Here is a 26,583-nt window from a genome sequence, read left to right as displayed (position 1 = left end):
TCTGTCCAGAAGTCAGATGAACAAGGCGCCTTGCCGCCAGGTGTCACTTGCATTGGTCAACGCCGTTCGATTTTACGGAAGCTGCATGAACCCACACCATCGCTGTCCTTGCTCCCGAGGTCGCGGGCACGCATGTTCTAAACTTTTGATGTAATTTGTTTCACTAATGTATTCTGAAAAAGAATGAACGTTCTCAGGCAAATGGGATGGCCTTGTTCGTTTTGAACTCATTCGAACGACTCTATTAAACAATATTGAGGCCCATATTTCCCCCCAGGCAAGGGGCCCTTTGGGAAGAACACTGGGGCGTATTACCGTTTCCGGTGAAGGGCTGAAGGGCCATGCCGTCCCATCGCGGGGTGTCTCCTGATTGCCATTCTGGCGACGCGGGTGGGGATTCCCTGGTCGATCCGGAGACCCTTAGAAGCATATCTCATATCACATTGTTCCCCTCCCTGACGCGGAAGACCTTCTCAACCGCGCAGCTGGCCCCGGACCAACACATGAACCCCCGTTGACGCAAAAACATTCCTGGTCGACGCAGGTGGTTCATTAATGGGCACGTAAATTCCAGTTCCATATTTTTATGAGTTCTTTAGAGTTATTAAGGGCCTGGACGTAGATTGTAGATGAAATGGGTTCCCAAATTTGTGTTAGCATGGCTAATCCATGTTCGTCTTAAAATTTTTAAGAATGCTTGTTAAATGCAACTGTATTTTAAAATGTTTAAGGTAGTGCAACCATGAGCTGAACGTAACTTTAATTCTGAAAAACTAGGGGGAAGACAGTTGCCCCCCACCTTGAAAAGTGGAGGAACATGACCCTCTGACCCCCTGCCCTGATTCCTACACCCATGCTTCGAGACTGCTTGTTGGGAGGAGCGTTGTCCTGAAATTGAGTGTCATCTACATATGAGATGAGGCATCCTTGTGACAGGTAACTGGGCAAGTCGTTCTTAAATAGGGCGAATAATAGTGGACCGACTATAGATCCCTGGGGCACTCCATGGATTACCAGAAGTGCCATCAGTCCTCCATGCACCACCATTCTCCAACCACTCGAACAAACTTTGGACCAATCAGAGTCCACGCCGTACCAATGAAGTTTTGTTATAAGCAAACCATGACCAACGCTGTCGAAGGCCTTGGATAGGTCGACAGCAGTTAGCAAAGATATCTCTCCGCTGTCGACATTCCTCGCCAGCTCTCCTGCAGCGTCTACCAGAGCGCCCTCCGCGCAATGACTTTGTCGGTAGGCGAATTGAGCAGAGCTGAGAAAGTCATCGCTCTGGAGGTAGGTGTTCATTTGGCTGCAAGCGAATTTTTAAGTATTTTAGATAGCACACTAAAGAGAGACATGCGCCTGTTATTAACGGGTACAGTTGGGTCACCTGATCTCAGGATAGGTGCCACGGACACAACTTTCCACTCATCAGGAAAAACCCAAGTTGCGAGGGAGCAGCTGATGATCCGCAGGAGATGCGGACTGATCACAGGGAAGCATCGGCGCACTGCTGTTATCGACACGCCGTCCACCGCTCTTCTCATCGCTCTCGAGCTGTTCATCCGCCGGATCAGCGAAGGCAGTTCAGGGAGAGAAGCGGCCTTAAAACTGAAGGAGGTCGATCTGACAGTGGGCGATCTTCGTGACTGTCCGGTGCTCCCTCTAAGAGTGGTGGCAACATGGGACTCAACCGTCGCGAAATCACGAATAATGGGTTCGATGCTATGTGGCTTCAGGCGTTATTGGACATGTACGGCCTAATCAATAAAGGGTGTAAGTTGGTGTGTGTGGTTGTTAAAGGCTGCCACGGAAACCCCTGGCAGTAAGCCGTAAGGCGGGCTGCAGGCTGCAACACAGCACTCGCGTCAGGCACGTCCCATAGAGCTGGTGTTGCTTTGGTGGTCATAGTTGAAGGAACATCACTATCGGTTTAGCCGGCTGGTATTGATCGTTGGGTTTTCGTAATCCGTTACACTGAATGCTGACGTCGAAGTGGAGGCCGGTACAGTTTCGAGGGCTCTTCTGAACGTTTTGTGTGCTAATATTCGATCAGCTTGTTTTAAATTTCCGATAAGTCGTCGTGGCAGAATAGGCGCATCTTGTCCCTGGCTGTAAAACTTCAAACATCGCTGAAGAATGGCACGACACTCAGACAATAACGATAAACTAAATCATAGTCAACAAGGCATATGCAACATGTTCGTATTGCTAGTGCTCAGGCTGCAGAAGGATGGCCAATCGTGTATCCAGGTCAACGGCAGAATTTGGAGGCGAAGTTTCAAGTGCCACAGCGCTCGGTACCGTCCGACCTGTCCGGGGTGCTAGAATCTCTTTTGAACTAGGGTTGGAGTGAAAAATTCCATCGCAAAAGACCGTGCGGGAGTGAAGAAATCAACTCACAAAAGATGGAACTTATGAGCTCGTAACTGATGCTTCAGCAAACAAAGACATCTATTTCAAGTTGGCATGCACCTAATATCAGAAACCTGACAAAACTATTTTGTTTTTAACATCTTAGGCCATTAAAGCGGAACAGAATGCATTAAAGCATAGTAATCTCGCAAAAATTATTAACACCAACAATTTGATGCTGCACTTTGCACTTTACTTCCACAGCACTTTTAAGACAAAATAAAGCAAAGGAATTAAATAACAAATAACGGCAGAAAATTCAACAAGCATAAAACATTCAAACGAAAAAACCTTGGACTCATACACATCAGCCATAGATAGATAGATATATATATATATTGTATCACAGCAGCAGTTGTGAGTTACTGATTCTTGCACAATTCCTACTTGCCATGCACTTAACCAACTTAACCTAACTTAGAGTAGCCCATATGTTGAACATTATCTCAACTCAGCAATCTGTTGACAGCAGCACTGGTGATAAAAACATGACAAAGTTAATTTTTGGCTGGTTTCAATTTGCATTTTTATTCAGTTCATTTGTTTATGCTTGCGGACATCAGACAGAGTTCGCAACACACAAATCAAAACACTTTAAATCACTTTGAACAACTTATTTTGATTGCCGTGGTTAACCTATGTCAAGGACAATAATGGTTATGCTCCACAAAACAATCACCCTTCTCCAAAAGTACATAACTTTCAGATGGCTATGCCAGTATTGCTGCTTGACTTTCAGCTGCGGCAAAGACATCTATTTAGGCTTGTTTATTCATATTTGATTATAAAGTTTGAGATGTTGGCTTCACATTTTAAATAGGACGGTCTGACAATTTGTTACATACTAATATTTACGTCATATTATAATTGCTATGCAACTTAGAGTATCCCTGTGCTAAAATATAGTGCATATATACAAGTACAGTCATCTGCCAGTCAGCAAACCATGACAATTATAGAAAAATCTGGTTAAAGCATCCATGAGGGACCAATTCAAGAAATTTGGGGCAAAGTATCAAGAATATGGAACAAAATAGGCCCATTGCATGCCTTGTGGCAGTCATAATTTGTCTTATGACAAAACTAGATGGATTAAAACGGAAAGTGGCTATCTTTGGTTACCAATCATATGTTGAAAGCAGATAAGGTAATCAATTACTTTGTCCACAGGAGACTTACTGGCTTCTTCCTGCTCCCCCAAAACAAAAAGTCAGCACCTTTTCGCATGGTCTGCTGGCAGACAGTCATCCCACTCGCTCCCCAAACAAATATAAATATCAATCATGCCCACCAACCTACGAGGTTAAAATGCGAAACAAGTAAGGGGTGTGCATAATAAACATCTGCAGAGGGCAGAATTTCGCCATCAAACACTTCTGTATTAGCTGCGTCAGATCTGTCCCAAAGCTCTGTATGGCAGCTTTAGGATAACCTTTCCAGGTAGCCTGGTGAGTAAGACACTCGAAAAGCTTAGATTTATCATTATTGAGCACCGCCATGAACCAAGAAAACGGTTAACCGAGGGTTTAACGGGGCAAAAAATGGCGGTAAAAATGTGTTCCACGCTTTAAATTGTCTCTTTCATTCCCTGTGAATTGTTCACTCTTGGGTGCATGTCAAACATGTTTGGCCGGCTGGCGAATTAATCCAATTTATGTATGAAATACGTACAAGTTTTCAGTTGGATTGGTTTGCAGAGAAATTGGCTAACACTTTAAGCAACAGCGGTACCTCTAAAGGCAATCAAAAAGGAATGAAAAATGAATTGGTATCATACTCGTATGATACCAAGAAAAACAAAAGTAGTTAAATAAACATAAGGACTAGCACTTCTCTGGAAATATTTTGTTATCAGCTGAGTTGACTTAAAATCTGTTAACATGAGTGCTCAAACGGTGACATCCATCTTGTAAATTTAATTTAGAAGACATTTCTTGAACTTTTCACTGATGCATTTCGGGTGTGATGCAATTTAGTGGTCAAGTTTCTTCGGGAAAAATAGTACGTGGAGGAAAATTCTCTACCATGCCTTGCTGGTGTTTGCACCAGGCTCTGCTTTCGTGGTGTGGTGGTGGGACCAAAAGAATGGGATGCCTGAAAACCCTGCATTTGGCACACAGCTGCCGATTGTGATGCATTTTGTAAACAAACCAAACTTAATGCGTGCAAGCGGCTGGAGTCGCTGGGCTTCTTGGGTTTGGAGGTACCTGGCGCCCTTGCTCTGTGCATACATAGACATGATTCAGATGTAGCTGAGGCAGGACATAGCCATAGGTGTCCAGGTTCTGTGGAGCCTCGTTTATGCTTGGTGGTTTCAAGTGAGCTCGGTTTTAGATGGCATCTGAAAACCTCAGAAAGGGAAATAGGGGTTTGGCATGTGCGATTATACAATGTCAGGCAGGAGTGAGAAATTCACATAAAATATGAGGATAAGGAGTAAAAATTTTCTTATCATAGCGTGTTGCTCTACACCCAAAGTCGACAATTCTAGGGCACTGGTCCTGTCCCATGTCGTCACTTGACCTCTTGCGAAATAGCTGGCACCGGCGCAGGCCATACCTGTCGAGGGTAAATAGCGGGCGCCTAAGTGCCTCCAACCCACGCCGCCACGGGTGGGTGGATCGGAGGGCAAGCTTTCTAACCAACTGAGCTATGGGGATGGACACTTATTGACACTCATGGACACTATGGACACATGGACACATCACTTCGATTCCATTCGCATCCACGTAGAGCCGGTGGCATGGGACACCCAACTCGGCATTCTGACACTTCATCAAACGATAGGGTGGAAAAAACAAAGCGCCTGCAAATTGCTCGCCACAAGCGTATCACGTAACACATGCCGTTTTCAGCGAAAGCAAACGATATCTTCCACGGGATATTCAAATATGACGACCTTTTCTTTCCCACACTGACACTTCTGTGCAGGAGGGAATCTAGACTGTTTTTGGGGAGAATCGGTCTTGAAGATGGCTCTCACACCCACACACTGGTATGCTCATCCATACACACACACACACACACACACACACACACACACACACACACACACACACACACACACACACACACACACACACACACACACACACACACACACACACCACACACACACACACACACACACACACACACACACACACACACACACACACACACACACACACACACACACACACACACACACACACACACACACACACACACACCACACACACACACACACACACACACACACACACACACACACACACACACCACACACACACACACACACACACACACACACACACACACACACACACACACACACACACACACACACACACACACACACACACCACACACACACACACACACACACACACACACACACACACACACACACACACACACACACACACACACACACGCACACACGCACGCACGCACGCACGCACGCACACATATAGGGAGCAATCTGTGACCGGCAGGCTGGGTGTGATGACCAGGTTAACGTGTTACTGGGGAACCCAGTCGACAGAATAGTTGAGTTCAGCTGCTTCTCGAAACGTCCAGAACGAGAAACCAACGCAATTATTTTTGGAAACATGACAACGCATGCACATAATAGCATACGCCCGGCCTTTTTTTTTTGGGGGGGGGGGCAATTATGCTTCCATAACCTTTGGGGGATGGCCCCTTTGAACACCCTGGTTTTGTCCTCGCTTCTGCGCCTCAGACGGCACCCCTAGACACCTCCAGCGTTCCTTGCCAGGTGGGCGCCGTTCCCCCCCCCCCCCCCACCGCCTCCCGATCGAGTCTCCTGGGTCCGCCTCTGTCGCGCTGCCTGAGCGTTGGCCGCGACTCAGCCGAGAGGCGGAAGGGGTGCCGCTGTCCAGCTGTCACTGTCACGGCAAGGTGACCCCTGACGACGACGTGACCTCATGGTGACCTCTGACGACGCGCCGCCGGACAGGCGGCATGACGGCGAATGGGGGACAAAGACATTTGTGGTCGGCGGTCGGCGAACGCTGCTGTGCCACCAGACCTGTGTTCGGTGACCTTTATTTCATGTTAGTGATATTTTTATTGAGTTATTGGGGGCCGGTTACAAGGGTATATTTTCGTTTTCAGTTGGGGGTGGGCAGAGCGGGTGGGACTTCAGCCTCTCCAACTTGGGTTTCAGCTCCGCCTCCCAATTTGGGAGAAATTGGGCCTGTCCGTTCGCATCTTTTGGGACAGGTTGGGTCATTTTTCGCTGTCCATCCCCCCCCCCCCCCAACTAATTTTTCGACACTATGCCCTTGGCCGGTTGCCCAAGGAATGCTTGAAGGGCCTCGGTCCGGGTCGCCAGAGAAAAAGATTTGAAAAGGCAAAAAAGTACGGTGCCCCCTTCCCCCTACATCTGCTCAGAAAATTACAACTCTGCCGGTCTGGGCTGGCTGTTTGTATTTTTCCTGTATTGGTGCACGAAGAGATCATTTCAAGACGGGGCTGGCGCGGCAGGTCTGTGGGTATTGGTCTGGTCTGGTCTGGTATGGTCTGGTGCCACGTGTGTGCCGACTGGGTGGGCATATCAGCTGGGAACCGCTCCAGGGACCACGTTTGCCAATCCAGTCACGTGATCTCCCCCCCCCCCTCCCTCTCCTCTGATGCTGACTGAAAATCACTGGAGCCGAATCACGACATGAGCAAAAGCTGTCTTTTTGAGTGGCGATTAAAAGTTTTTTTTTGGTTCAAACAAATATACATGCATGATTCTGACTACAATACTGGATCAAGCCAGATTGTGCTAAAGCTGGATTATTATAGTGCTCAGATAATGTTCAGCTAGAAAGCACAGCCATGATAGCACGATTCCCACATCGACGCTAGGATGTCGGAGCTCAAGTTGTTGATTAGTTTGATATCTTGCTACTGCAGGTCGATTTTCGATTCATTAATCAGTATGGAAAGACCTGTATTTTTGCATCGCTGTGTGATTAGAAGATGTGACATAAAGTTTCCTAAAAATAAGATTTTAAATGTGTTCCGTTTGTTAAGTTGGACTGATGACTTGACTGATGATAATTGATGATTGGTGATTGATGATGATTCGGGTTATAGGGCGCCCCAGCTGCTCGTTCATGCAACATTCATGGCTTAGTTTATTGTTCCCAATTAATGTTTCTAGGGTATTTTGTGGATTATGGCCTTTAGCTGCCCGTAGCCAAAAGTATGCGTGATATAAACGGCTACATCAAAAGCGGTCACATTCGAGCACCATGAAAAGGCCTATCAGCATGAACCCGCTCCTTCCCAACGCAGCATATAGAGTGGAAAACATTAAAAAGAGCAGGCACAAGAACATGCCGTGAGGTTTCAACTACAGCATAATCAATGACAAGGAACCGACAAAATGACGGCGGGGATGATGGAAACTTCGTGTCGCGACCTAACAATCAGAAGGTCCAGTGCTCCTCTGGATGAGAAGTCATGTGTTCCTCTAGATCAGAAAACCCAGTGTTCCTCTGGATGAAAAGGTCCAGCGTTCGCTGAGAGCTGAGGGACGGCGCCTCCTCCCCCAGCATGGAGGGTTCGTGGAAGCCCATTCTGTTATGCACGTTACGAGCCGATTCTGTACCGTAAAGGAATTATGTATGCCCGTAGAGGGATTATGCAGGCCTGTAATTGGATTATGTAAGTCTGTGAAAGTCCATTCTGACTTGTCAAGGGTTCATTCTGGCCTATTTAGGATCCATTCGGACCAAAAGAGGGCACTTCTGAGCATGCAAAGGGCTCATTCTGACATGAAAAGACCTATTATTGACTGTGGGTGATCCATTACAGCCGGTAGGTGCCCATTGTGATCTGTAGACACTCATGTTTGACTCGGGGGTCCATTCTGACCTAATGAGGGCCCGTTTTGGCCTTTAAAGAACCCCTTCCAAGCTTGTGAGGGCCCACTATAGCATGTAAAGGAGGGCCAATTCTGGCATGTAAAGAGAATATTATAGAATATGGATGTCCCATTCTGGCCTGTAGAGGGACACATTCAGGCATGTGGTGGGCGCATTCTTGCTTGCAAAGACCCCATTCTGACCTAACGAGGACCCATTTTTACCTTGTGTGGGCCTATTCTAGTCTGTATAGGGTCATTTTTTACTGTTCAGGGCCCATTGTGTCTTGCAGACGGCCCATTCTAACAAAATGGGACCATTCTGATCCGTGGGAGTCCCATTTTGGCTTACAGGACTCACTACCTAATCTCAAAGGGGCCCATTTTGACATTTTGGAGTTTGTCCCCCACCTAGATCAAAGTTAATGCGCACCTGAAGAGGCTGTAGCTACTCTTTGCAAGAATAGTGTCAAATCTCCTTCCGCCGGAAGCTTCACAAATAATTACACTTGCACGAAGAACAAAGGGATAAAGTAGGAGGAACCGCTGAAAAATCTGTAGCGCAAGATAAGGGCTCAACCGCATAAATGTTAAAGAGAAGACTGTTCGAGACGTCATGTAAAGAAAGTGGTGCCTAACAAGCACTGAGGTAACATTCAGCTCGAACTCACTATAAATAGCCAGAACACCGGGTCTAATTATGAGCAGCACCCAGTGCAGAAATATTTCATTTTTGAAAATGCCTTGCGTTGCCTGCGAGTGCAAATACTCCATGGGGAACCGCACGTGCCATCACAGCCCCCAGAGACGGAGAGGCAAGATGGGAGGACAAGCTTTGGAACTGCTTCTGGCAAGGGCCCAGGCATCGGGACTGACCTCATCCTCCATGTCCTGCTGAAACTGGCCGGCCCTTTACTGCCCTCGTGCAGAGTCCTGCAAGAGAGAAGTGCTGGTCTGGTCGCATCTGTGCGGCTTATCGACAGAGTCATGGAAGAGCTGGAGAGACTCAGATCCGACCCTGCAAAATTCTCCAACATCTTCTGTGGCGGAGGCATGCATGGGATCAGTCGCAGGTGTTGGACTCGGCTGTCTGCGTCTCGCAGGAGGCGGGAGGGAACGCGCACCGCGTAACAACCATGCCCTCCGCTTCGCAGGATGACGCGGTCGAAGGCTACAACCGAGTGAATCTGTTTGCTCCATCGGTGAACCACTTATTGGGTGACCTCCGGGCCAGCTTCGGTGAGCACCAGCGGAGATCCATGACTCTGAGCTTCCTGATCGCAAGCCGTGTCACAGCTGCGATGTGGGAAGATGTCATCCCTGTCTGGACGGAGCACGCACGTCTGATCCCAGCGTCGGCGATGCAGGCCGAGGCGGATTTCACGGTTCGGTACAGTTTGTGGACGCGCACGCCGCCTGAAGGAGGACCAAGAGTAGCGATCGCACCTCTGCCGCGTTGCTCCACGGACGCCTTCCGGCCGTGTCTGCTCTGATGAAGCTGTCAGTCCTGTCCGCGTCAACAGCAGAGGCCGAGCGTGTGTTCTCAAAAGTAAGCATGAATCTCTCTGCCATCCAGTCAACGATGGCCGAAGTTATGTGTGTGTCATGTCATTGGGGCTTTACGACGCACTCAGCTGCTGAGGCCATATGGCGTCGCCTGCCTCTCACCCTGGCAGGAAGGCCGGGCACCGCGGGGAATCGAACCCCGTACCTCTGGCTTCCCAGACGCGCAGTGGTTAACGCAGACGCGTCAACCACTACACTACCGGCACCCCGATGGCCAAAGTTAGGCTGGAGGCCCCTCATGTGTGGAGGTGATTACTTGTTTCCTGCAGGACACTGGAAGACCAGCTGCCCTCAAATTATCAGTGCAGGCCACTTCAAAAGAACAGTTTGCTGTATATGCACTGATAGCACAGTAAAGCGCCGTCTCTTAGATGCTGTGAGCGTGCTGTGTCGTTGAGATAATATGGTTCGCGTTTCTTGTATAGTACAGTTGTGACTGGCTTGTCATTGCACCTGTTGTAGTAGATTGCGTATTTCCTAGATGTGTCCGTGCCTGTTATTTTGTGGTGTCATGTCCAACAATTTAGACTGGCTTGGTGAGTACTCATCCATTTGACAGCTTCAATAATAACTCTTAGGTGTGGCAATGACGGATATTCACACTAAGTCACGACCGATGTTACTGACAAACCTCCCATGCAGCAAGGAATATATCAACATTTAACGTTATAATTCTGCAATGCTGTGAGTTAATGTGGATAGTGCAACCCGCGCGAGGCCAAGCTATTGTGTGGGGCTTCGATCCGCGCTATCAGCGACAATTTCACCCTACAAAGCGGTACGTGCCGGCATACACTCGCACAAACCGTACCCTTTCCCGGTCGAAAGACGCGCGTTAACTCCGGTCTGTTGTTCCAAAGCTGGAGACACGCGGCTGGTCATGTCTGTGGACGTCCGACCGGTGCAGACCTGCATTCATGACCAGTGTTTTAAATATAAGTAGGACGTGCTGATTTATACACGAAGACCTGCCATTGGAGTTCTGGAACCTGTGCATTACGGCCTCCGGCTGTGTCGTCCCTCTCGGCGCCGTGGTATGACCTTGCACGGGGTCATTGGGCCCCCGGTCGGCAGTCAGTCAGAGAGAGATGGAGACAATGTAACAGCTGAAGAGAATAGAGAAGCAAGCGTATTGCTGACTTTAGAAGAGCACTTCAGTGCACAAGCCTTGATCTGCGTTGTTTACGGTTTCAGTATAAGCATGCACTGGGCAAAAAGCGATTGAAAATGTTTGCACTCGAAAGAGCTGAATTGGTTTTCCGGTATGTACAACAAATCGAATGAATTCACATAAAACCTTTCAAAACGGCTCGAATAGCGCCATGCTGGCGATCACTCGTCAACTCCAATCCCCATGCACTCATGGGTCGGCTCCCTGGCTACCTGGACCTTCGATGACGCATTTTGCTTGTCTGGGATCATTTTGACCCCGCCTGAGAACCCCTTAGACTTATTGGCTCTTTTTTTGTGGCAAGATAATTTAATTTGTCTTGGATGTGATTTGCATTATGTCTAGGTACGCCTCGGACTGCAGAGGTACCTGGTTTGGAAACATCGCGGTGGTACTGACTTATATCTGACAAACTGGGGCCACTTATAATTTTGTTGCGGCACCTCTAGTTAAAATGTCTTGACCTCGCGCCGTGATGCCGTATGGCTCGCTTTGATTGGATGAGCCTGATTGAATTTTGAACCAACTCGAAGCACGAACGAAAACTGCGATTTTTCGCACATCAAAATATCCGCGCAGGTCTTCATCTATGTTGTTTATTTTGTGGCTTCAACTGACCCTGAAAAAATATTTTACAATTCGCCAAGCCTCATAACTTGCCCTGAACGCTTAATGAGCTAAACTTAAACCGTCCAACTGTTTAGGAGACTTAGGACTAAACCACTGTTCCTCCCATCCCTCAGCGGACCAAGCCGGCGCAGGACGAGATTGGAGAGTCCTATGATCTTCTGCCTATGGATGAGTGTATCATGCCATGTTCAATGGTTAGATAGGGAGACAATTTGCCGCCACTTAAGCCGCAGAAGTAAGAAGAAACAAAGTGAAAATTAATCCAATGCAGGACGATTGGCTCTCGGGAACCCCGCCACGGAAGTGAAAACGAAAATCGCAGCAGCGAAATGACAAAATTACGTGCCTACCTCCATGACTTACATTGCCTTCGATTTCGACGACGTGGGCAATGTGAACAACGTGAGCTTACGACAGTCGGTCAAAAAAAAAAATGAAATCACATTTGTCACCTGCAATTACATTCATGCTTGCAATAATGTATTTTGGATTTTTGGCTTTGGATTTTGGACATATGTGCTCGGTGTGTGCAAGGAAATTCTGATCAGGCTCAAAACCCGTTTTGGCATTGTCCTCGATACCCTTCCCTGTTTGACGCACCAGTACTGCGCCTTCAAAATCACATTCGTACACACGGCTGCAAGGAATGATTCACCACACTGCTGATAAGGTCATCGAGCATGGTTAACTTGACAGCTTGCTGACCTTTGAGAGGAGGGGAGAGTGACTGACATCCACCCTCTTCCTGACTCGTGTTTCCCAATGTATAAAAGGTGGTCAAAGGCAACCCAGGCATAAGGTGTTTAGTCGCCTCTGACCAATCATGCGTCTGTTGCCATTAATTGTCGTGTTTTGTCTGGCGCTGGTGGTCGCTGAAGGTGAGTCGCTCGTACTGTTCGAGCTGTTTTTGCCAGAGATGATCGATCGTCTTTAGTTAGATCGTGACACGTCGTGATGTTGTGAGTGAATTTTCCCAGACGATTGACAGTTAATGCCGTGACCCAATAACGACTTCTGTGCGGTGAACTTGACGAAAAGATGTGACAACATCTGTAAATTAGTAAGGGTTACGGTTCGAGCAATTTTGGCCAGTCTACCGAAAACAACAACTTTCCCTGTACATTTATGGCTTTCTTCACTTCTGTCGGACTCTTGTCTCATGGTTTCCTGCATTCGGCGGCTCCCGGAAACAACGTGGGACCATTTGTCAGTCATGAAGCCCACAGCTTCTAACAGACGCTGTGTCGGAGACGCGCCCCATGTCGGCCAGGATCCCACTTGGTAAACGGGGACCAGGGCCGGACAACAAATATCAGCGGCTCTCTTGTGCTGACTGTCAGAAATGACGACGAAAAAGTCCTTGAAGAGACGTTGAAAGGATCCTGTGTCAGTCAGGGGGCCGTAGGACCGAACGGAGGGCTCTTCGCCCGTCTTTGTAAAAATTGTATTAGCCGTTGCAATGCTAGCCGCCAGAAATCTACAAGTCATACCTTTAGTAGTTAAAAAGTTTTCTTAGGAGCACCTCAAGGAGCTTGGGACCGCCCCTCCCCTCCCCCTCCCTTCGGCGAGGGAGACTGTAGACTCACTGGACGCTGATGACTGACTGATATCTATGCCGGACTGCTGATCACACAAGTGCTCACGCTGGTAAATCACAATGTTGTCTGACCTATGCACATGACCAACTAAGGGAACGGTGGAAAGTCTGTGGAAGGTCTGGAAATTATGAAGCGGAAGAAAAGCAACTGGATTTCATGATGCGCTCCATGATTGTCCGTAGCTGCTTTGAAGATCACCTTCTCAAGTATGGGAAAAGGGTCCAGAGTGATTTGTAGTAGAGCATGTTCACCTAACCTGGGCCATATATATATATATATATATATATATATATATATATATATATATATATATCCAAGTGTTTCATTGCAATGCGGGTATGTTCGAACAAATTCTAAGGGGCCGTGTCGAGCAGATATCTGGCGTCGGTGGGGGGGGGGGGGGCAATCCCCACCCACCCTGGAGGTTTGCAAATATTTGGAAACAATGGCATATGGTACCAACGCTTTGGCCGTAAAAAGCTGCTGGTCACCCAATGTATTGTATTTAGACTACTGGCGTATATCAGACTTGTGTCAGCCTTTCAACATCCTGGACCACTGGTAGTTCCAACAGGAGCGAAATGGTGGCACCCTCTGAGTTCTAGCACGTCAAAAGTGTGGCGGGCTTCAACCGTTAACAGAGGTAACCAACCGGTGCATTGCAGGTGGAAGGTGTAGCAAATTCGGCCAGACGTGCGGAAAATGGAAAAAGGATGTCTGCCGCTGGTGCTGGAAACCTCACAGGCGTCTCTGCTGTCTTCGGGGCGACACATTCAGTACGTTCCAGTCGTTGTCGCCTGGTGCTGAGCACACGTTGTCGCCATGGTGGTGTCGTTGTGACGCTATGTACTGCGAAACTGCGGCTCAAAATAAGGGTCGTCGGTAACATGTTCATGAACTATTGTCATGCATCACATCGATAGCTCACATGCAAGGTCTTCGCTTACGGGATGTGCTTTTCAGTTTTAACACGCACTCGGGTGTGTGTGAAGTTGCCCGGATGTTTTTTTCCAAAATGGATCGCGAACGGCGCGGCGTGGTCACACAGAACTTTGCACAGCCGTAAAAATTTAGACGCTGGATATTGTGCTATGCAAGATTTAGACGTGCCTTGCAAGGTCACTGACCTATTGCAGGTGAAAATCAGGCCATGGCTCTCAGCGAAGACCATTTCTAGGAGAAGTGCATTTCTGAACCACTGTGGTTTTGTGCTACACGAAACCCCAGCTAAAGCGGATGTTGGCTGAGATACTCATCAACTTGTGTCATGCATCACGTCGATCGCTCGCCCATCAGGCGTTCTCTCATGAAATGCGCTCTTCAGGTTTCTTAGAGATGCAATATGCATTTCGAGCATTGCATATGTTCACATCAGCAGCGTTTTTTTTTTTGGAACCATAGGATGTTTGGCATAAATGGCACGCTTCTGCATTTCAAATTGGCTGACGTTATGATCGTCGAAGCTACATCACCCTACTGCAGAAGATTTAACATACACAAATCCCGACAAGCGACCGTTGTCTAATTTCAGGTGAATGCAGGAGGAAATGCCATTTCCCAAGTCGCTGCAGCACCCTAAACGGCAACTGTCACAAAGGATGGTGCTGCGTCTTCTGCAAAGGAAAACATTGCAAGAAAGGCTAGCTGCACCACTTGCTGTCAGCTGCCGCTGTCGTCAAGGGATGGATAACGACTGCACTGACACCAGATGTGAAGTGACTGCATGCACAAGGAAGACCCGTGCTATGTTGGTGGCATAACAGCAAGGCCGTACGTAATTCTTAACAGGTGTTTATGCGAACCGGACATTTAGCTGCTTGTAGTTGGGCTTTACGTTGAATACAATTACGGAACCAACTATCTGTTAGCATCTGTTGTGCCAGCTCAAGATGCATCGGCGCCGGTCCGTAAAGCATGGGTATTGTGGCGGGCAGTGCGAACGACACCTGGTCATCTGACAAACGTGTACTCGACGTCATCAGGTACAAAGTAGGTCATTTTCAGGTTGACAAAATGCCCATATCAGCGTCACATGGATCGACAGGTCCAGACACAGACTCTTTTCCCGCTTGAGGTTATGGAATTCTAGGCACGTAATTCGTTGAAATTGAAAACATTGAAAACTGCAGCACTCAGAACATGGACGTTTTCTGCGGCGGTCGCCAACTCCTCGATTTCCTGAACCGTGACATTCTGAGCATTGATTTCTCTAATCCAAACTCTCTTAACTTTGACCTTGTACCAGACCTTTGACATCGTACCGGCCGAAAGGGCCTCAAACACCTAAACGTAGGCCACCTTAGCTCCGAATATTTCAACATCGACCTTTTGTGTCTGGGCTTCCTGAGCTTACCAGGTCTGGACCTTGGCCTTCTGAGCACGACCTCCAGATCCTTAAGCCAACCTTCAAGAAAATCGTAGGAAAGCCTAAAGATTTGAGTTTTTCATGGACCTTAATTTTGCCTGGAAAATTTGGGCATTTCTTTGCATATGAACAGTTTTGTTCACGAGTGCTTCCGTTTGACAGGCAACTTGGCATGCTTCACTCGTTAGGTAAGTAAAAAGTTTGATTATCAAGGCTTTCGGTGAGGATTTTACTCCCTGAATATCACTTTTTCATCAGACTCCTTCATCCAGATTAATGAGCATGGGTTGATGACTAGATGAGTCTACTTCGAAGAAAAACGTAAGGGCCACCCTATAGCCATCATTTCTTCCAGCTATTTTAACCTTCCTCTTGACAGGATGCGTGATGATCATTTTCACATTCCATTTCCATCGTTTGTTTTTGGGTTTATTAGTGTTTTCATTTGATATGCGGCGCGCCCCACGCATGATGTAACGCCGTTGCTCAAGCGAAACATTCTCTCAGATAGTTTTCCTACGTGATTTCGCCGTCCTAAAGATGGCACATATGGTTTCTGCAGCCATTAAAACGAGCATCGGTCGACGATCCAATAAATTGCTGTAAAAAAGCGCACGGACAGCCCAATAGACAAAATGTTTTGCTGATCGTGTACGGCTTCCACTCTAGGCAAGGTAGGCCATTTTTGTAAGCATCGCTGTCTTCGCATCAACATGAGTTTCCTCGAGATGATGCAGCTGGCCAGAATTTTGACTTCCTCGGGGAGATATTGGTCCGTAAAGTGCAGGAATGGTGCCAAATATAGACCGAATCTGGGGTAAGATACGCTACAATATTGTTCCAGAGTAGAAATTGATAGTATATTATGGGTAATTTATGCGTCATTCATAACAAAGTATGCAACGCTGAGCATTTAACGTAAAAGTTGTCTACTGGATGTCACTCTAAAGAGTCTCTGTGTTAGACACTACAGGGCAGAAATCAAAGCCATAATACGACATTTCATGTAATTCCCGTGCTAACGCCCACATACTTGAATACATCAGTCGTTTAACGCGCGCTCGGGTGGGAGAGGTCAGATTGACCCCCCGAAAGCTTTTCCCGAATGGTTCCGAATGGCGCGGCGTAGCGGCGCCAAATTTTGCATAGCTGTAGACAATTGAATAGCGGATCGTTTGGCGACAAGAAACTTAGATGACAATGTCCCGGTCCCTGATCCGATGATGTTATGAATGTCCCTGAAAGATGAAAAACTGTTGCAAAACAAGCTGCAAAAGTGAAGCCAGCAAGAGGAGTCTTTCTAGGGTGGTAAAGCACCCTCAAGGTGGGAGTTAAGAGGTCAGACAGTGTATCGGATCCTTTTATTGTTAGCTCCCAAATATCATTGTTAATGAATACATAATAAGATGAGCGGAGGAGCTTGAACATAGGCCCTGTAGTGGCCAGTTCTCTCAGTGGCAGTCAAGTCACGCAGAGAGTTAAAGGTTTCTTGTATGACGGCGTAAAACTTTGATCTAACTGTTCCAAGCATATTATACTAGCGTGTATATTGTGAACTGTGCAACACTGTGAGTGGATAGAAAGGATTTCAAGAACGCTGTATGGCCTACCACTTATGTGAAGAGAAGCTGGTAAGGGTGCCACGGTGGACAAGGATTCACTATCTGTATAAAGAGTTTGAACCTCTACCTATGGATATCTGGAAACAGCTTCTATGGATATGTGGGAAACGATCTCACCTTAAGCAGTGCTTGTTGTGTGAGCTCTGACCCCTACCATCCGATCGCGCGATTCCAGGCAACGGCAGAATTTCATGGCGTAAGTTTAACGTGCCGCAATGCTCGGCACGGTCCGCCTCGCCCTCTGACGTCACTTGACCTTTACCACGGCCGCTGCCACCGGCCGCAGGCAATACCTGACAAGCGCAAATAGCGAGCGCTCAAAACGACCCGAGCGCATCCTGGCATGGGTGGCAGAATCGGAAGGCCAGAGCTCTAACCAACTGAACCAACGGGACGGGAAAGTCTCGTTCCATGTTAGCACCTATTTAGTAGCTTGAGTTCAACCAAATACTCGTGTCCATTGAGAACAGCATTGTTGAGGCACTGCATGTAAGCGAAGTAGGGGTTAGAAGGGTCATTGCCAGGACATGTGCGCATGTGAGACATGCATACAATTTTATGGCATCGAACCTCCCGGCAGTCAGCAGGTCACATGTTCGGGACATCTTTTCGCCCACCTGGGTCGGTTTGTCCCGTGATCACCACCAAATGCACCAAGTAGGTCATGACCCAGAATAATGTTCTCCGACCTTTCAGGCAAGTACTGACTGCGTTGCCTTCTGTCTTGATTTATGCTTGTGAGTGTGCTACGTTTTTCCTTTATGTGCGAAGATAGGTACCAGTCTGATGGTGGAAAAAGAACTGGATTATTAATATCATTATTGCTATTAAACCAGACGTGTCTGATCTACCTATCCGTAAAAGGTACAAAAATGTAAGATGATCCCTTTCAGACCCCCAACGGGCGTGGGCATCAGGTATCGAGGCGTTACTCGCCCCCCAACGCACCCAGGAGGATCACGCTCCAATGAGCAGTTACGATCATACGGTGTCAAATTTTTGGTGGTAAAATAGCCTTTTGGTTCTCTGGAGCAATGTATACTCATATGCCAAATCTGCGTCATTATTGTCAGCATTTCAGACCGTCACGCAAACAGAAGTTGTATCGTACTGAGTGACTCCATGAGTTCTAGGACGCTTAAGTTCTGGAAGGTTTCAGTCGTATTGAGAAGTAACCAACTCATGAACTACACGTCAAAAATTTTACAAATTCGGCCAGGCGTGCGGAAGATGGAACAGGGATGTCTGCCGCTGGTGCCGGAAACCTCACAAGCGTCTCTGCTGTCGTTTGGGCGACACCTTCGGTACGTTCCAGCCGTTGCCGCCTGGTGCAGAGCAAACGTGTCGCCGTGGTGATGTAGTTGTGACGCTATGGAGTACGAAACTTCAGTTCAGATTAAGGGTTGTTGGTGACATGTTCATGAACTGTTGTCATGCATCGCATCGATAGCTCACAATGTAAGGTCTTCCCTAACGAGATGTGCTATGCGGCATAACACGCGCTCGGGTGCGGCTGAAGTTGGCCTCGAAGTTGGCCCCGAAGCAAAATGTCACTACCCATATCAATGCCGCACATTAGGAGGAAGATGTACCAAAGGATGGTGCTGCCCTCTGTACTTTCTGTACACAGCCGCCACGTTGAAGACACCGATGTTTCAGTTCCACTATATTTCATGACCGCCCATCGCCAACACCGCGCCTCAACTCCTCGTGGACGATGACAGGGAAACAACGAAACCTCGGAAATGGACAGACTAGACCTAGAACTAAACACAGCGGAAACAGACAGAACAGGGACTAAAATTAGCAATACAAAATGAATACGAAAATAGCACGAATTGACTGACACTAAATTAGACCTCAAGATGATAGCAAACTAAGTGACTCAACAAACGAGAATCGAGCACTAATTCAAACTAGAAATGCAGACGGTACACCGACTCGATTTCGAAGCCATTGATAGACGGGTAAGCTGTACCGGTGACTACCGGCTGCCAATGACGTGAAGGGATAGATAAAACTATAATGATCTCTTGATCCATGCGTACGATGATCTGTCACTGCATGCACGTGCAATTCAAATGTTATGTTGATGGCAATTTAACAAGGCCATATGCGATTCTTTGCACCTGTTTAAGTGAAGCGCACAGTCAGCTTCTTGTGAAAGAGCGTTGCATGAAATGCAAATACGGCGTCGTGTATATATTTACATGTGTTGCACTAGATTAAGGCATCGAGGCGATGCCTCGCAAAAGGGGACCGTGGAAGCACGGTATCCGGAGAACGCCATACTGCAGAAGTCTTCCAGCAACAAGTGCGAAACGAGATGCTATCAAGAATAGGTCATTAGGAAGTTGGTTCTTCTTGGCGGTGGTATCCAGATTTGCATAGTTTGCATCTCAAATGGGAATGTCTACGCCAGGACTGGAAGACCCAGCTACACACTCCCCGGTCTCTAAAGGTCAGGTCTCCATCACACATCTTCCGGGGCACAGCAAGCATTCTGAGCTCAAACAATCCCATCAGCAACCTTTATAGTGATACCTGTGATAAAAATACCTGTTCTGATAGCGCATACATATGTAGGGCACTGCACAAAATACATGCTACCATTAAATAACTGCATTCCATTCATATGCAGTAGCCAATAGCGGAGTATTTAACGTAAGAGCCGTCCTCCGACTGCCACTCTATAAAAACGAATTTCGGAATCACACCATATCTTGTTTAGTTCAACCGGACAGAGCTCACAGTTGTGCCGAACCACAGATGCAGATTAAGAGTCCGAATCGCCCAAACAAAATGGTGTCGCCGTCTAGATCGGTTACGCGGGAGCGAGAGCAATGATCGCGAGAGCGAGACTGCGAAATCAGATGTCTTCCTTACCACTTTGAACCTGTTTAAATCACTTTTTCAAATTACCTCAAATGACGTGAATAAATGGTCAGTAACATAACTTCCTAAAAATGCCGATTATGGAAGTGATCACACATAGCGTACACTGGACTCTCAATGCTTTCGGGATCATACTACGTGCCTAGTCTAGTCCAACGTCGCATAGCGTCGGACCAATTTCATACGTCAATCACGCGGGCATGACGCACACTCATGCTGCATGGGCATACTTCGACACGGATATGATGCACACCCCCGTGAGTGTCCTGGGCTGTGTAAGGACACTAATGAGGGGACCTGTCGTGAACGGGGCTGTGAAAGGACACTGATGAGGGGACCTGTCGTGAACGGGGCTGTGTAAGGACATTGATGACGGGACCTGTCGTGAACGGGGCTGTGTAAGGCCACTCATGGGGGGATCTGTCGTGAACGGCCCTGTGTAGGGACACTGATGAGGGGACCTGCCGTGAACAGGGCTGTGTAAGGACACTGATGAGGGGACCTGTCGTGAATGGGGCTGTGAAAGGACACTGATGAGGGGACCTGTCGTGAACGGGGCTTAGTAAGGACACTGATGAGGAGACCTGTCGTAAGTGGGGCTGTGTACGGACACTGATGAGGGGATCTGTCGTGAACAGGGCTGTGTAAGAACACTGATAAGGGGACCTGTGGTGAACGGGGCTGTGTAAGAACACTGATGAGGGGATCTGTCGTGAACGGAGCTGTGTAAGGAAACTGATGAGAGGAACTGTCGTGAACGGGGCTGTGTAAGGACACTGATGAGGAGAGCTTTCGTGAACGTAACCATGAGCGCAGCGTTTGGTGGCGGCATCACCAGCAGCACAACCGGAAGGCCTGGACCAACGGCCTGAGGGCATACCACGTCATCATCGCCGTGCAGCTGCGTGGCTACTTAATGGCAACAAGCCACACCGGGAGCTGAGCGACTACATGGAGTTATCCTGAGAGCACTCGACCGGGAGGACATGGGCAGGGTTCTTGGTAGAGATGCGGTGCACGGAAACGTCACAGAAACGATCGTAACAGGGGTCGTGACATTGAACATCAGCAGGATGCAGATGCGTAATCGCTGCCACTTTAGCCCCCGACGTTCCCCATTGGCGGTGTTTGTACGAGGTTTATCTACGGCTTTGTACTGTACCAATCTGCGTGGATACCACTGTTTTTCGGCTAGCACTATTTTCTAGATAACAGAGAGTCTCGTTTCAAGTCAAAATCACTTTAATTGGGTTTTGACAGCTTTTGTGGAATCGCATTATGAGCCTACCAATATTTCCTTTTGTCATCGTGTGTTCTCGTCGAAATTAAGTTACAAAAGCATAATTTGTTTTTTTGTTTTTTTTTATTAGTTTGTTCATTCCTTGTCAATTGCATAATTTGCTAATTTGTTTAATCTTTTTTTCTCCTGGATATAAAGCTACAGTAGTGTGATTCGTGAGCGAAGGAATCACATACTTGAACAGATGCGTGTCATTCATAGTGTGTCGCATCGCAGCGACGGGTTTCTGAGTGTCATAGCGTGTCACCCATGTACATTTACACCCATCATTCGTAATCATCTTTTTTTTTCTACGCCGTTACCCAAGAACAGGTAACCAGGAGTGCCCTCCCTCAATCCCAGCGACGTAGTAAACCGTACGTTAACACCAGAAAACATAAAATCAAGTCGCGGCACTCCCAGCTAGGAAGATGAAACAAACTTTAAAAAAACAGGCGAGGAGGTGGAGCAGACCCGAGGGAATTGTGTTATGTGAGAGGTAGGGAAAAATCATAGATGAAAAGGCTTAAAGTAGTCATTGGCCAAAATCAGCTAATGACAGCCCGCTACAACCACCCAATAATCTACAACCACTCAATTCCCCGGTGTTAGTAAGGGTTATACAGTCACAAGTCGGAGGGGGCAATTACCTGGTCATTTTTGTGCTGGGTTTTGGGCTGGATTTCCAGGGAGTCCACCCAGCTAAGCAGAGCTTGTTGCTGGGAGAACTCCCGGAGCTAGCGCCATGAATTTGGGTATATGTGCATGACTTTATATCAGAAATTGATTATGAAACATGAAGGAGGTCAAACATGAAGTGCGTTGGATATGTACAGCACAAGGATGGCAATGTCTTCAACTATGTTTGTTATGTTAATATGTGTTCACGAAATGCTTGCGGATGATGTTCTTAACGATGGTTTTCGATACAGGGATATAAGCTATTCTTGGAAAATATGAAACCATAATGTCGTTCCACAGCTTAGGGCCAAGGCAGAATGCTGTAAATAGTCTATAACTACGATAAGAGAAAGGTTGTTCTAAATGTTTTGCTCGCCTCATATCCATGTCATTGGATTCGTAGAGATTGTAAATGAAATCGAATGATGCAGGGAGCTGCGAAGTTAAAAATTTGTGCATCACAAATAACATTTGAGATTTAGCAACCTTTGACCTTTGACCGGCAACTTGGCCATGAATTTGACCCATTCGTGAAAACAAAGTGCAGAAATAGACTCCCTGTCGTGGAAAATCTGTCAAAAATGGTGTCAAGCGACCTTCTAATCCATCGATAGAAGAAAAACGTTGAATGCTCAGATACCCAAGTGGTTACTAAGCTAATTTGGACCTCCAAGCAGCATGGAACATATTTCCGTGAAAAAAGTCCGCGGTACTCCACACTGCAGGGTGTCAGCAAGGAAGCATCAAAATGGCAACTCGACTATTAACACCATTCAACATCCTAATTCAACGAGGTGACTAATGCAACGTTTTATCACAATCTGTCGGTACGTTCCATGTACTTACATTCTGAATACGTTGCACGGGCCATGTCGGCATTGTCCTCTACGCCCTTCCCTGTGTGACTAAGCAGTAATGGCACGTTCGTAAACAAAGGTTATGGCTGATGATTTCACCTTGTTCTTGCAAATGTCGCCAGGCATGACAGGCTTGTTTGTTGACCTTTGGAGGGGACGGGATGATTGACGTCCCCTCCGCTTCCTGGTCCATTTTTGCCAGTATAAAAAGCGACCAAAGGAAACATAGGCATATTCTGTTGAGTCGTCTATCACCAACAATGCGTCTGCTACCACTGATTGTCGTGCTTTGTCTGGTGTTTGTGACCACTGAAGGTGAGTTTCTGGCGTTTTTCTTGGCAAAGTCCCCTTGTGTTGGTCGCGGCTCTTTGGCGATGGAAGAATGTAACAGAAATGACAATAAAAAGGTCCATAAGGAGACCGTGAAAGTATTCTGTGTCAGCCGGGGCGTCGTAGCGCCACACCAAGAGCTCTTGGTCCTCGTTCTGTAAAGGTGAAAAACTGTCGCAAAACCTGCTTCAAAAATGAAGACATTCAGGGGCCATAAAGGGAGTGTGTGACCATCAAAGAAGATTTTAAAGTCACGCTGTGATGAACCCTGGGGATGGACCCTATGTAATGATCATGCTTGCACTTCAGGCAGTCAAATAGAAATGTATATGTGTGGTACATCTTTGGAAGTGAATTATTACGTTTTTTAACTAAGAAGCCGGTCCATTTATGACCTGTTAATTACCATGCGTTTTTTGAAAGTTGGTGTCGAATTTGGTTTTTGAATTTGTACATTCAGCTATCAACTCATTTGCATAGTTGCCTGAAAGTAACGGTGGCTTTGCCAGGCAAAATTGGCAAGTATGTGCTAAGCGTTCTCGACCTGTGCTTTTCCCTATTTCCACCTATTTTAGCCAAACCATTCTGTCTTTATTTTCAGATGTTCAGCATCCCTAGATGTTTTCAAAGAACTGCACAGTTTTATGTCTGCTTTATCAAAACTTTTCTATAAATTTTAAGCTAGATACTTTGTTTATTACTTCCAAGTCGTTCCATCATACTGCACTACCAATTTTCACCCTTTTCAATGATTTTCCACCTTTGCCAAAGTAGATGCCACTAGTAGGTGAGAACGACAGGGACAGCATGTCTCCCAAAATTAGCTGGTGGGCATTCTACCCCGCTTTGAGATTTTCCGTAGACCGATGGTGCAGGCGCCTTCACAAGAAAAACTGTCAGCTTTAAGTCTCGCTTCCTCACTTTTCTAGGTCCACTTTTCTTTTTTACCATGTTATGTCAGGTAAGCTAGTATGCTAATGATAGGAGTATTTTGTAGCAAACTGTCCCGCAAACTGTGATCCGAATACGCATTTAGGCAAACTATCCAGCTGCTAAAATGACCCGTCTGAAGCTACTACTCATAGTAGCAGCTGCTATATTGGGCAGAATCGTTCCGGTCGACTGAACCACCCCAAGATGTCTTGTAGAGGCACCCCCGGCATGTGTACCAACCGGGTGGCGCGAAATCAACGGGATTATTAATATTATTGTTCCTATTAAGCCGGGCGTGTCTGATCTAGATATCAGTAAAAGGTGCAAAAGGGTGAGATGATCCATTGCTGACCCCCGAGCGATGTGTTCGTGAGGTATTGGGGGGAGGGGGGATGGGCAATCACACCTCAACCAACGCAGGAGAATCATATATTCCCTGTGGGCGGTCACGATTGTATGGTGCCAAAGCTTTGATCGTAAAAGATCATTTTGGTTCCCTTCAGCAACATACTAGACCGCTAGTCATATGCCAAATGTGCGTCCCCATTGTCAGCACTCCAGACCGTCGTGCAATCAGAAGCTATGTCGTGCTAAGTGACTCCTTGAGTTCTAGCACGTCATATTTGTGGCAGGCTTCAACCGTATTGGTGAAGTAACCAACTCACGTATTGCAGGTGGAAGGTGTTACAGCTTCGGCCAGGCGTGCGGAAGATGGAACAGGGATGTCTGCCGCTGGTGCTGGAAACCTCACAAGCGTCTCTGCTGTCTTTGGGGCGACACCTTCAGTACGTTCCAGCCGTTGCCGCCCGGTGCTGAGCAAGCTTGTAGCCATGGTGATGTTGTGGCGCTTTTGGCTACGAAACCCCAGCTCAAACTAGAGTCTTATGTAACATGTTCATGAACTGTTGTCATGCATCACATCGATAGCTTACATGTAAGGTCTTCCCTTACGAGATGTGCTATTTAGTTCTAACATACGCTCGGTTGTGTGTGAAGTTGCCCCGGATGCTTTGTTTCTTCAAAATGGATTGCGAACGGCACATCGTAGTCACGCCGACCCTTGCATAGCCGTAGATAATTGCTATGCAAGAATTAGACGTGCCTTCCACAATAGCTTTTAAGGTCGCTGACCTATTGCAGGCTAAAATAGGGCCGTGGCTCTCAGCGAATGTCATTTCAAGAAATTCTTATATTTGAAGCGACGACGAAGTGTTTGACGAAGCCATACATCTCTGAGATAGTTAATCGTGCCATAAACCAATTGCATTTATAAAACAACAACTTCCATTGAAGTAGGCCAGGTATGAATGTCAGGCCGAAGTCAGAAGTAGCGTTTTATGTTCGAGGGCTTGCTTCAAGAGATAGCTTCTGGAGCTCATTTCGAAGTTAGCAAAGACAGGGATGGCAACATACATGATCCATGAACATCTAAATGTCAGGTTGAGTCACTGACCTAAAATGACCAAGATTAATATTTTGTTGTTAGGCACGTATTCCTAGCGGAGACTTTGATGATTTTTCAAGTGCAAAAGGGTCAGTCTTGTGTATTTGTGTTTGTCATGACCTTATTAAGGTTAGACAAGGTCACTGAACTTTTATTGTCTAGATGCAAAGCAGTTGCACGAAAGGGTCTGGGGATACTAATCTGAAGTTCGATCTTGTTGACCTCGTTTGACCACAAAGTCATGACCTGGGAATCTATAATTTTGACACAAGTGGTTTCACATATAAGCAGCCCATTCTCTTTATTTGGTGTTTCCAGCTTTCATACTTTTGATATCACAAGGTGTCAAACTGACCCCCACCCGGGCGAAGGATGCTTAACCGGTCACATCGTCGTGTGTTAAAAATGCGATTTGTGTTTCGTTGTATTCATTTTCATATCAAAACATCATCATATCAGATGCGTTTTGGCATCGAAGCCATAGGATACTCGCCATGAATAATATGTTCTTCTAGTTACGATAAATAACGAAATATTATTTCATGTCACACACCACTTACTTTGTAATATCCACCATGCACCAATTGTGACGACCGATCAACCCCTCATTTCAGAGGAATGCAGAAGAAAATGTCGCTTCCCCCGTCGATGCAGCACATTGGGAGGTAGCTGTAGCAAAGGATGGTGCTGTGTTTTGTGCAAAGGAAAACGTTGCAAGGGTTAACTGCACCACCTACTGTCGGCTGCTGCTGTCATCACGGGATGGATAACGACTGCAGTGATGTTGATATGTCGCTGCATGCACACGGTATTCCTATTTTATGTGGAAAGCACTTTTGCAAGATCGTGTTCGATTTCCTGCACGTGTTTATGCGAACCGGACAGGCAGCTTCTTACGAGAGGGTGTTATATTGAATACAATTACGGGATCGTG

The 26,583-nt window shown here is 47.0% G+C and overlaps 2 long non-coding RNA genes across 2 annotated transcripts; both read left to right on the top strand.

The window, feature by feature from the left end:
* Positions 1–12,405: 12,405 nt before the first annotated feature.
* LOC119113711 (uncharacterized) lies at positions 12,406–15,099 on the top strand. Its single transcript, XR_005095935.1, has 3 exons — positions 12,406–12,523; positions 13,909–14,019; positions 14,775–15,099. It is a non-coding gene; the product is annotated as an uncharacterized LOC119113711 (long non-coding RNA).
* An 8,050-nt stretch (positions 15,100–23,149) lies between these two features.
* On the top strand, positions 23,150–26,583 carry LOC119113710 (uncharacterized). The gene is made up of 3 exons (XR_005095934.1): positions 23,150–23,257; positions 24,880–24,990; positions 26,264–26,583. It is a non-coding gene; the product is annotated as an uncharacterized LOC119113710 (long non-coding RNA).

Source organism: Pollicipes pollicipes, unplaced genomic scaffold, assembly GCF_011947565.3.
Source record: "Pollicipes pollicipes isolate AB1234 unplaced genomic scaffold, Ppol_2.1 Scaffold_7262;HRSCAF=8765_pilon_pilon_pilon, whole genome shotgun sequence".
NCBI lineage: Eukaryota > Metazoa > Arthropoda > Thecostraca > Pollicipedomorpha > Pollicipedidae > Pollicipes > Pollicipes pollicipes.
The sequence above is the reverse complement of the archived record's forward strand: the minus strand, read 5'-3'. Positions and strand labels throughout refer to the sequence as shown.